Genomic DNA, 11512 nt, shown 5'->3' on the forward strand with positions numbered 1-11512 from the left:
TTGAGCCTCTATAGGGCGCAATTATTACTCGATTTGCCTGAAACTTTGGAGGTGGTGTTTTTCTATGAGGGGTGTTCATTCAAAGAACTTGAAAAATGCTATTCTTGTTGGAGGGTATATAAGATTCGGCCCGAACGAACTTAGCACGCTTTTACCTGTTTTGTTCTCAAAAACTGAAAATGAAATTCATCTTTCTCTAATTCTGTGTCACCCTAACAAACAACCCCGTAGCAACATTCATATAGTTGAGTGGAAATTTAAAAATGTTTTGAATCGAACATAAAACATATTGCGAATGCATTTGACCGAAAAATTGAATTTGTGGCAATGTTCTCATATCAGGCGAAGTTATATTTGAATTTTATAGATTTATGAGTGTTACGAGGAGTCGTAACATTTCATTGCAACTTTGGAATAAATTGGCGCTTGGTAAATTTTCCGCTTGTCCAAGAATGCTGATTATGATGCCAATGGCAAGCTAGAGAAAATGTTTTGTGCATATCAGGGAATGTAGATAAACAGACTTACATACGTGAATAATAAATCAAACATAGAGGAGAAAGGAACATAGTCAACGAAATTGTTAAAGATAGGATAAAGAAAGAAAGTAATCCGTGATAGATTCTTGTTTTAGTTAAAGTTTATTAGGTCAATTATGATAGATTTTGGGACAACTTCTCGGCTGATTGATTTTTTTTATAGAAAAATACCAAAGGCAAATCTTAAGATTGTAGCGCTCAGTCGGGTAGAAAACTGAGGTCAGTAAGCCAAATACAACCAACTATAGGTAAAACTTGACCAAACCAAACAACAATAAACAAGTTGTAAAAAGGCATTAAGTTCGGCCGGGCCGAACTTTGGATACCCACCAGCTCGGGTGTATATGTAAACCCCCTTTCGCCACAATCTGGTGAGAATTGGATAATTGATGCACCCAAATTCTGCACGGACATTGAGTGGTCTAAAAAATATAAGTCACTGTTGAATTTTGTATTTCCAATTTCAACAAAATCGGGTAAAAAATTAAGCTCTTATAAGCTTAAGACCCTTAAACGGCATATCGGTCTATATGACAGCTATATCTAAATACAATCCGATCTTTACTATATTTGGGTCGGATGGCATGTGGCCTAAAACTACTCACTTTTTCAGATTTCAACGAAATCGGGTAAAAAATAAAGCTTTTATGGTCTTTTAGGACCCTTTATCGGGAGATCGGTCTATATGGCAGTTATATCTAAATATTGTCCGATACAAACCATATTTGGGACGGACGTCGGGAGACCTAAAACTACCCACTGTTTCAAATTTCAACGAAATCGGGTAATAAATAGAGCTCTTATGGGCTTCAGATCCTTTATCGGCAGATCGGTCAATATGGCAGCTATATCTAAATATAGTCCGATCTGAACCATATTTGGGTCAGATGTCGGGAGACTTAAAATAACCCATTGTTTTAAATTTCAGGGAAATCGGTTAAAAAATATAGCTTTTATGGGTTTCAGATCCTTTATCGGCAGATCGGTCTATATGGCAGCTATATCTGAATATAGTCCGATTTGTACCATATTTAGGTCGGATGTTGAGAGGCTGAAAACTGCGCACTGTTCCAAATTTCAGCGAAATCGGATAAAAAATAAAGCTTTTATGGCATTCAGACCCCCATATCGGGTGATCGGTCTATATGGCAGCTATATCTAAATATAGTCCGATCTGAACCATATTTGGGTCAATTGTCGGTAAGCCTTAAACTACTCACTGTTTCAAATTTCAGCGAAATCGGATAAAAAGTAAAGCTTTTATGGACTTCAGACCCTTTATCGGCAGATCGTTCTATATGGCAGCTATATCTAAATATAGTCCATATTTGGGACAAATGTTGAGAAGCTTAAAACTGCGCACTATTCCAAATTTCAGTGAAATCGGATAAAAAATAAAGCTTTTATGGCATTTAGACCCCTCATCGGGTGATCGGTCTATATGGCAGCTATATTTAAATATAGTCCGATCTAAACCATATTTGGGTCAGATGTCGAGAGGCTTAATATAACCCATTGTTCCAAATTTCAGCGAAATCGGTTAAAAAATAAAACTTTTATGGCCTTCAGACCCCTTATCGGGGGATCAGTCTATATGACAGCTCTATCTAAATATAGTCCGATCTGAACCATATTTGGGTCAGATGTTGGGAGGCTTAACATAACCCATTGTTTTAAATTTCAGCGAAATCGGATGAAAAATAAACCTTTTATGGGCTTCAGACCCTTTATCGGCAGATCGGTCTATATGGCAGCTATATCTAAATATAATCCGATCTGTACCATATTTAGGTCGGATGTTGAGAAGCCTAAAACTGCGCAATGTTCCAAATTTCAGCGAAATCGGTTAAAAATTATAGCTTTTATGGGCTTCAGACCCTTTTTCGGCAGATCGGTCTATATGGCAGCTATATTTAAATATGGACCGATCTAATCCGTATTTAGGTCAGTTGTCAGGAGGCTTAAAACTCCGCACTGTTCCAAATTTCAGCGAAATCGGATAAAAAAAAGCTTTTATGACATTCAGACCCTTATCGGGTGATCGGTCTATATAGCAGCTATATCTAAATATAGTCCGATCTGAACCATATTTGGGTCAATTGTCGGGAAGTCTTAAACTGCTCAGTGTTTCAAATTTCAGCGAAATCGGATAAAAAATAAAACTTTTATGGCCTTCAGACCCCTTATCGGGGGATCGGTCTATATGGTAGCTATATCTAAATATAGTCCGATCTGTACAATATTTGGGTCGGATGTTGAGAGGGTTAAAACTGCGCACTGTTCCAAATTTCAGAATTCTCAGTAACTCGTAATAGGTAGTTATTTTTGGAAAAAATGTTAAGTTACTGGTGGAGCGGATGCACCAGGCTCCACTAGCCGACGAACGGCTGGACAGCAGGTGCTTTTGACAACGAGTCTTAAGGACAAGGCCGAACCTATTTTATCTTCATGCAAAAAGCAAATTAGCCATTCAATTGAACATTCCATTAAGGAACTAGGGCAAACTTTTTAAATATCAATGAGTGCTGTCCGATTCAATTTTAAGTTCAATGATAAGGGACCGACCTCCTTTTTATAGCCTCTTTGGGGAGAAGTTTTTACATGACAAAGTATCTCACAAATGTGCCAACATTAGGAGGGGATAACCACCGCTGAAAAATTTTTTGATGTTCCGACTAGGATTCGAATCCTGGTGTTCAGGGTCATGGCGGACATGCTAACCTCTGCGCTACGTTCGCCCCCTATTTTATCTTCGCATGTCAATAATTTGCCTAGGCCATTGGCCTTCACTGGCAAGCCAATACGATCATTAGGAGGATGAAACAATAAAAGACATATCGCTCTCAGGTTTATTCAGAAACATTGTGCGAATGATCCTAAAACTCTAACCGATAAAGAGAGAGGCTCCCTTAATTGGGCTCGTGGATTCGCTGCATGGGCTACCCTTGAAGCCAACACGTCTAGTTTTGGAATTGGTACCGCAAGCAGCCAAAAGCTGCGGTTACCTTGAGGGCACCCATGCCCAAATGAGCTGAGGCGAACAATAATAATGTGAGTCCAAGAACCTTTGCTAATGTCGCTAAAGACAGCGTGATGGTAGTTGTTGTCAAGGACAGGGCTGCATACCTAGGAATAATTGGAATGGGATAGTCAATAGGCTGTCATCTGTATACTCCGAAGCACAGTCCAGTTTGTGGCGATGCTGGCGGGCTGGTATCGGTCACGATACAAATTAATTGCTTTCGAGGATCAACGCTGAATTCCTTATTGGATACCAAGGATTGCCTAAGATCCTGCATCCATATTTGGGAGACTAACGGACTGTAGTCCCAATCTTTCAACCAGCGACTGGAATATCGGTCGATTGGATGACGTTAATAGCAATCGGAGATCTGTATTAGTACTAAAATCCGGCTGTCTCGCAGACCGCAACAAGTCTGAAGAAGTTGTACCCTACGGATTCAACAAGTTGAGACTGAAAGTGTATAGAAGCGATGGGGTTGGGAAATCAGGAGACTACTCAGCTGTTGTTGCTGAACACTTGTCTTCGGAACTATCAACTACATAAAGGGTGATTTTTTTGAGGTTAGGATTTTCATGCATTAGTATTTGACAGATCACGTGGGATTTCAGACATGGTGTCAAAGAGAAAGATGCTCAGTATGCTTTGACATTTCATCATGAATAGACTTACTAACGAGCAACGCTTGCAAATCATTGAATTTTATTACCAAAATGTTCGGTTCGAAATGTGTTTCGCGCTTTACGTCCGATTTATGGTCTACATAATCGACCAAGTGAGCAAACAATTAATGCGATTGTGACCAAGTTTCGCACTCAGTTTACTTTATTGGACATTAAACCAACCACACGAATGCGTACAGTGCGTACAGAAGAGAATATTGCGTCTGTTTCTGAGAGTGTTGCTGAAGACCGTGAAATGTCGATTCGTCGCCGTTCGCAGCAATTGGGTTTGTGTTATTCGACCACATGGAAGATTTTATGCAAAGATCTTGGTGTAAAACCGTATAAAATACAGCTCGTGCAAGAACTGAAGCCGAACGATCTGCCACAACGTCGAATTTTCAATGAATGGGCCCTAGAAAAGTTGGCAGAAAATCCGCTTTTTTATCGACAAATTTTGTTCAGCGATGAGGCTCATTTCTGGTTGAATGGCTACGTAAATAAGCAAAATTGCCGCATTTGGAGTGAAGAGCAACCAGAAGCCGTTCAAGAACTGCCCATGCATCCCGAAAAATGCACTGTTTGGTGTGGTTTGTACGCTGGTGGAATCATTGGACCGTATTTTTTCAAAGATGCTGTTGGACGCAACGTTACGGTGAATGGCGATCGCTATCATTCGATGCTAACAAACTTTTTGTTGCCAAAAATGGAAGAACTGAACTTGGTTGACATGTGGTTTCAACAAGATGGCGCTACATGCCACACAGCTCGCGATTCTATGGCCATTTTGAGGGAAAACTTCGGAGAACAATTCATCTCAAGAAATGGACCGATAAGTTGGCCACCAAGATCATGCGATTTGACGCCTTTAGACTATTTTTTGTGAGGCTACGTCAAGTCTAAAGTCTACAGAAATAAGCCAGCAACTATTCCAGCTTTGGAAGACAACATTTCCGAAGAAATTCGGGCTATTCCGGCCGAAATGCTCGAAAAAGTTGACCAAAATTGGACTTTCCGAATGGACCACCTAAGACGCAGCCGCGGTCAACATTTAAATGAAATTATCTTCAAAAAGTAAATGTCATGGACCAATCTAACGTTTCAAATAAAGAACCGATGAGATTTTGCAAATTTTATGCGTTTTTTTTTTAAAAAAAAGTTATCAAGCTCTTAACAAATCACTCTTTATCTAAAGTCTGGCGGAGACTGTGAATCCCCCTGCCACGATCATAACAACAGAAAAGGCGTCAAACCGCGACCCCACAAGCCCTTTGGGGGTGGGTCATCCGGTTGGATTGGGGTAAAGGTGTGTTCCAGCGGGGAAGGACAGAACTCAAAAGGGGCATCGACAGCAGCAGCTATTGAAGCATCTAAGGAGGAATCGTCCGCAACGCAAGTATCCAGTGTCCTGAGGAAGAATGTATCCAATGTTTTCTCAACTGCCCCTGATGCGTAAGGGAACTCACCATGACAAGATCCAACGAATCTTGAGAGGAAGATTCATGACGAGGCTAACGCAACATTAGTGAAAATTCTGAATCCTGACTATGGTCCGGCCACCGTAGCGCAGATGTTAGCATGTCCGCCTAAGACGCTGAACGTCTGGGTTCGAATCCAGACGAGAACATCAGAAAAATTTTCAGCTGTGGTTATCCTTATCCTAACCTAACCTGCAAACACCTTGTGCTTTTAAATATTGGTTGCCCAAAAAGTAATTGCGGATTTTTCATATAGTCGGCGTTGACAAATTTGTTCACAGCTTGTGACTCTGTAATTGCATTCTTTCTTCTGTCAGTTATCAGCTGTTACTTTTAGCTTGCTTTAGAAAAAAAAGTGTAAAAAAGTATATTTGATAAAAGTTCATTCTAAGTTTTATTAAAAATGCATTTACTTTCTTTGAAAAAATCCGCAATTACTTTTTGGGCAACCCAATACAACTCGTTTTCTATTAACTGCCATATCAAAGAAGATAAAACCCCTCGCCTTCTTTAGTATGACCTTATATGACATTTACACTTCATCATAGTCTGCGCTTTTTGAAGTCCATCTTAATCGTTCTATTTATGTACATCATAACGAAGGACTCGCGCTCATGGCTGATGATGGTTACTTGGATTTGAAATGATTCATAGTTCATAAATAATGAGCTTTGCCGCTTGTTGTTGTTGTTGTGGAAACTATAACGCCGACGAAATTGCACAATTTAAGGTTGACACGTAAACATAATCATGGGAAACCATTTAGCAACACAACACATCACCAAGCTCAGTGAATCTCTACTTAGCACTCTCTCTCTCTCTCTCCCACACCCCACAAAATTAGCCGTCGTAATAGAAGACATTTGTTTTCATAACACTTGGCCCCAAAAAAATTCCATCAAACACTTGCCACTTATTGCCAAATTGCTAACCTCTATAGAACTTCTTGTTTTCTACCCCTAAAACTGGAGACAGTGTTGCCAATGAAAAAAAAATGTCCATAAACATTTTAAGCAAATCAAGAAAAAATCGAATTTCAATAACAGATTTGAGAACTAAATGTCTACAAATAAAATTACTTTTTGCCGTAGGTTAGGTTTGGTTAAATGGGTTGACCACTAATAAAGGAAGTTTTCTTGTATGTCCGTTCTGGCCTAGTTAGAGGAAGACAAGAACATAAGGAATATGTGTATTCCCCCCTTCATAAGGGGACGAGCGTGGAATAAGCGAAGCAAGAACCTCGGGATCAGGTTTGGTTATGGATTGGGTTTGCTTGGGTTAGGTTGGAAGTGTATGATACTTGATATTAGATGTCTAGGTAACCTCCGAGGCCATCATATCGTCCATTATGAATTCCCAATAGCATTTCTCTCTCAAATCCGGGTAGGATACATCGGTGTATCCTCTCGTACCACTTTGATGAAATGATGGGTGATTTTAATATGTTCTCTCTTGGTAACTGGAACATGCTTGTGACCAGGGACCCATTATAAGTTATTTTTGTGTAGTCGTTTGACTGCATAGCCTGCATATCATGAAATACGATACCAATACCATTTATTTAAACCCCATATTGCCATTGGTTTAGGGGAGTTTTCACGATGAGGCGTCCCCCAAACACATGGTCCCAAAATAGGTTATCAAATTCGTTTTCTAATCTCAAATACCTTTCACATATTGACATGGTCGGATGATGCCCTAAATACATGGGATGATGCCCTAAATACATGGTCCTAAATTTGGATATCAAATTCGTATTCTACGCCCAAATGCGATGGTCACTAAAAAATTGCTGTTTGTGGGGTATTTTGGAAAAGAGGTAGACCTCAGAAAATTGGTCCCGAAAGTGGGTATCAATTCTTGCTCTACCCCCAATACCTTTCATTTAAGCTCCAGATTGACATGGTCGGCAAATATGCCCGATTTAGGGGTGTTTTAGTAATTGGGAGAGGCGGTCCACTTGGTCCCATATTTGGATATCAGATGCTAATTCTACACTCAAATACCTTTTGTTTAAGCCCCATATTCCCATGGTCAGTAAATAAGTCCTGTTTGGGGGGTGTTTTGGGAAGGGGTGGATCCCCAGAAACGTTGTCCCACATTTGGATATCAGATTCGTATTCTACTCGCCAATACCTTTCATTTGAGTCCCATATTGCCATGGCCGGTAAATATGTCCGATTTAGGGGTTGGGGTGGTCCTCCTAACACTTGTTCCGACAATTGAATACCAGATACGTTTTTTTAATCTAAATACCTTTCATTTGAGTCCCATATTGTCGTGATTGGTCTAAATATATGTTTGGAAGGTTTTAGGGTGGGGCGGCCCCACTAGGTATCCCATCCGAAATTTGGATACCAAATTTTTATTTTTAGGGTACTATATGAGCACACAAAATTTCGCTTAAATCGCACCACCCATCTCCGAGATCTGGTGTTTCTAAAAATTAGGGTAAAGGGGAGTGTCCGCCCCCTTCAGATATCAAGAAATGTAAATGTGAAAATTTCAAGAAAATCGGTTCAGCCGTTTTTGAGTCTATAAGGAACACACAAACAAACAAGCAAACAAACCTACAAACAAACACAAATTGGTTTTTTATATATAAGATTCGGCCGGCCTATGTTCCTTGCCATCACTATTTCCGCAGCTCTGGCAATCGCAAAGGCATTCACCTGGGTTGGTCCAGAAACCTAGTCTATTAGCCCTATTAGTATATAGCCCTAAAAAGGAGAGATAATGTTCGATTGACACCATGTAAGAATAGAATTACAACAACAAGGCCACCAGAGAAATTAAAACAAGTAAAAACGTGCTAAGTTATTGGGAAACCACCACCATGGGTTTTGCAAAAAATGTTTTACAAGATAAACTAAGCGATGGGCATAACTTAACTCTACATACCAAATTTCTGCCAAACCAGGCAAAAATTAAACCGAACAAGTAAAAGCATGCCAAGTTCGGCCGGGCCGATCTTAGCAACCCACCATCATGGATTCTGCTAAAATATGGGAGCTATATCTAATTATAGACCTATTTGAACCGTACTTGGCACAGTTGTTGAAAGTCGTAACAGAACACTATATGCAAAATTTCAGCCAAATCGGATAAAAATCGCGGTTTGTAAGGGATCAAGAAGTCAAGACAGGAGATCGGTTTATATGGGAGCTATATCAAGTTCATAACAGAATACTATCTGCAAAATTTCAGCCAAATTGGACAGAAAATGCTTCTTACAGGGGCTCAAGAAATCAAATCGGGAGATCGGTTTATATGGGAGCTATATCAGGTTATAGACCTATTCGGACCGTACTAGGCACAGTTGTTGGAAGTCATAGCAGAACACCACATGCAAAATTTCAGCCAAATCGGATGAAAATTGAGACTTCCAGAGACTCAAGAAGTCAAATCGGGAGATAGGTTTATAAGGGAGCTATATCAGGTTACGAACCGATTCGGACCGTACTAGGCACAGTTGTTGGAAATTTCAAAAAATGCGGCTTCCAGGAGCTCAAGAAATCAAATCGGGAGATCGGTTTTTATGGGAGCTATGTCGAAATTTGAGCCGATATGACCCATTTGCAATTTCCAACGACCTACATCAATATTAAGTACCTGTGCAAAATTTCAAGCGGCTAGCTTTACGCATTCGACTGCTATCGTGCTTTCTACAGACGAAAGGACGGACATGGCTAGATTGACTCAGGATGTCGAGACGATCAAGAATATATATACCTTATGGTCTTAGACGAATATTTCGAGGTGTTACATACAGGGGTTTGCCCCTGTTCCTTAGTGGAATGTGGAATGGGCAAAATTTGCATTTGCATTTACATACGGAATGACTAGACTAGTATACCCCTATCCTATGGTGGTGGGTATAAAAAAGAATTGCTTTGCTAATGGAGCTATATCAAGTTATGATCCGCTTTGGACCATAATTGAATTTAATATTGAAGACCATAGTAGAAGTCATTGTGTCAAATTTCAGCCAATTCGAATAAGAATTGCGCCCTTTAGGGGCTCAAGAATTAAAATAGGGAGATGAGGTTTATATGGGAGCTGTATCAGGCTATATACCGATTCAGACCATATTTGATACGTATATTGAAGTTCATGGGAGAAGCCGTTGTACAAAATTTCAGCCAAATCGAATAATTAATGCACCCACTAGAGGCTCATGAAGTCAAGATCCCAGATCGGTTTATGTGGCAGCTATATCTGATTATGAACCGATATGAACCATACTTGAACACGTCATGCAAAATTGCAGACAAAACGGACAAGAATTGCGCCCACTAGTGGCCCAAGAATTCAAGATCTAAGATCGGTTTCTATGGCAGCCATATCAAAACATGGACCGATATGGCCCATTTACAATCCCAACTGACCTACGCTAATAAGAAGTTTTTATGCAAAATTTCAAGTGGGTAGCTCTACTTCTTCGAAAGTTAGCGTGCTTTTGACAGACGGATGGACAAAAGGACGGACAGGGCTAGATCGACTTAAAATGTCACGACGATCAAGAATATATATACTTTATGGAGACTTAGACCAATATTTTGAGGAGTTACAAACGGAATGACGAAATTAGTATAACCCCATCCTATTGTGGAGGTTATAATTTCGATGGAAATCGATAATAAGAAATGTGTTCGAAAACTTCTTATATATTGGGTTGCCCAAAAAGTAATTGCGGATTTTTTAAAAGAAAGTAAATGCATTTTAATAAAACTTAGAATGAACTTTAATCAAATATACTTTTTTTACACTTTTTTCTAAAGCAAGCTAAAAGTAACAGCTGATAACTGACAGAAGAAAGAATGCAATTACAGAGTCACAAGCTGTGAAAAAATTTGGCAACGCCGACTATATGAAAAATCCGCAATTACTTTTTGGGCAACCCAATATAAAAATCAATTTGTGTTTGTTTGTTTGTGTGTTCCTTATAGACTCAGAAACGGCTGAACCGATTTTCTTGAAATTTTCATAAATGGTGCATAATGATCCCGTGTTGAAAATAGTGTACTAAATTTTTTGATATTTGAAGGGGGGCGGACCCTCCCCCTTGCCCTAATTTTCAGAAACGCCAGATCTCACAGATGGGTGGTGAGATTTAAGCAAAATTTTGTGTGCTCTCATATAGTACCCTAAAATTAAAAATTTGGTATTCAAATTTCGGATGGGGTACCTAGGGGGGCCGCCCCACCCTTAAACCTACCAAACATATATTTAGACCAATCACGACAATATGGGACTCAAATGAAAGGTATTTAGGATAGGAAAACGCATCTGATATCCAATTGTCGGACCAAGTGTTTGGGGGGACCACCCCAACCCCCAAAACACCCCTAAATTGGACATATTTACCGACCATGGCAATATGGGACTCAAATGAAAGGTATTGGCGAGTAGAATACGAATCTAATATCCAAATGTGGGAACAAGTGTTTGGGAGGCCGCCTCCCCCCAAAGGGGACAAATCTACGACCATAGCAATATGGGGCTCAAATGAAAGGTCTTTGGGAGTAAAGCGCGAATCTGATATCAATATTCGGAAATGTGTCTATGGGGCCACTCCGACCCCACAACGCCACCCAAATAGAAAGTATTTGCTGACTATTGCAATATGAGGCTCAAATAAGAGGGTCTTTAGAGTATAAAACGAATTTATATAATTTCAAGGCACAATTCACTGAGTGGTCGCCCATCCCCCAAAACACCCCCAAGCCGGTCATGTTTGCCGACTATGGAAATATGGGGCTCAAATTAATGGTATTTGGAAGTAGACCACATATCTGATATCATCATAAG

The sequence above is a fragment of the Stomoxys calcitrans genome, chromosome 4 (genome assembly GCF_963082655.1).
Source record: "Stomoxys calcitrans chromosome 4, idStoCalc2.1, whole genome shotgun sequence".
NCBI lineage: Eukaryota > Metazoa > Arthropoda > Insecta > Diptera > Muscidae > Stomoxys > Stomoxys calcitrans.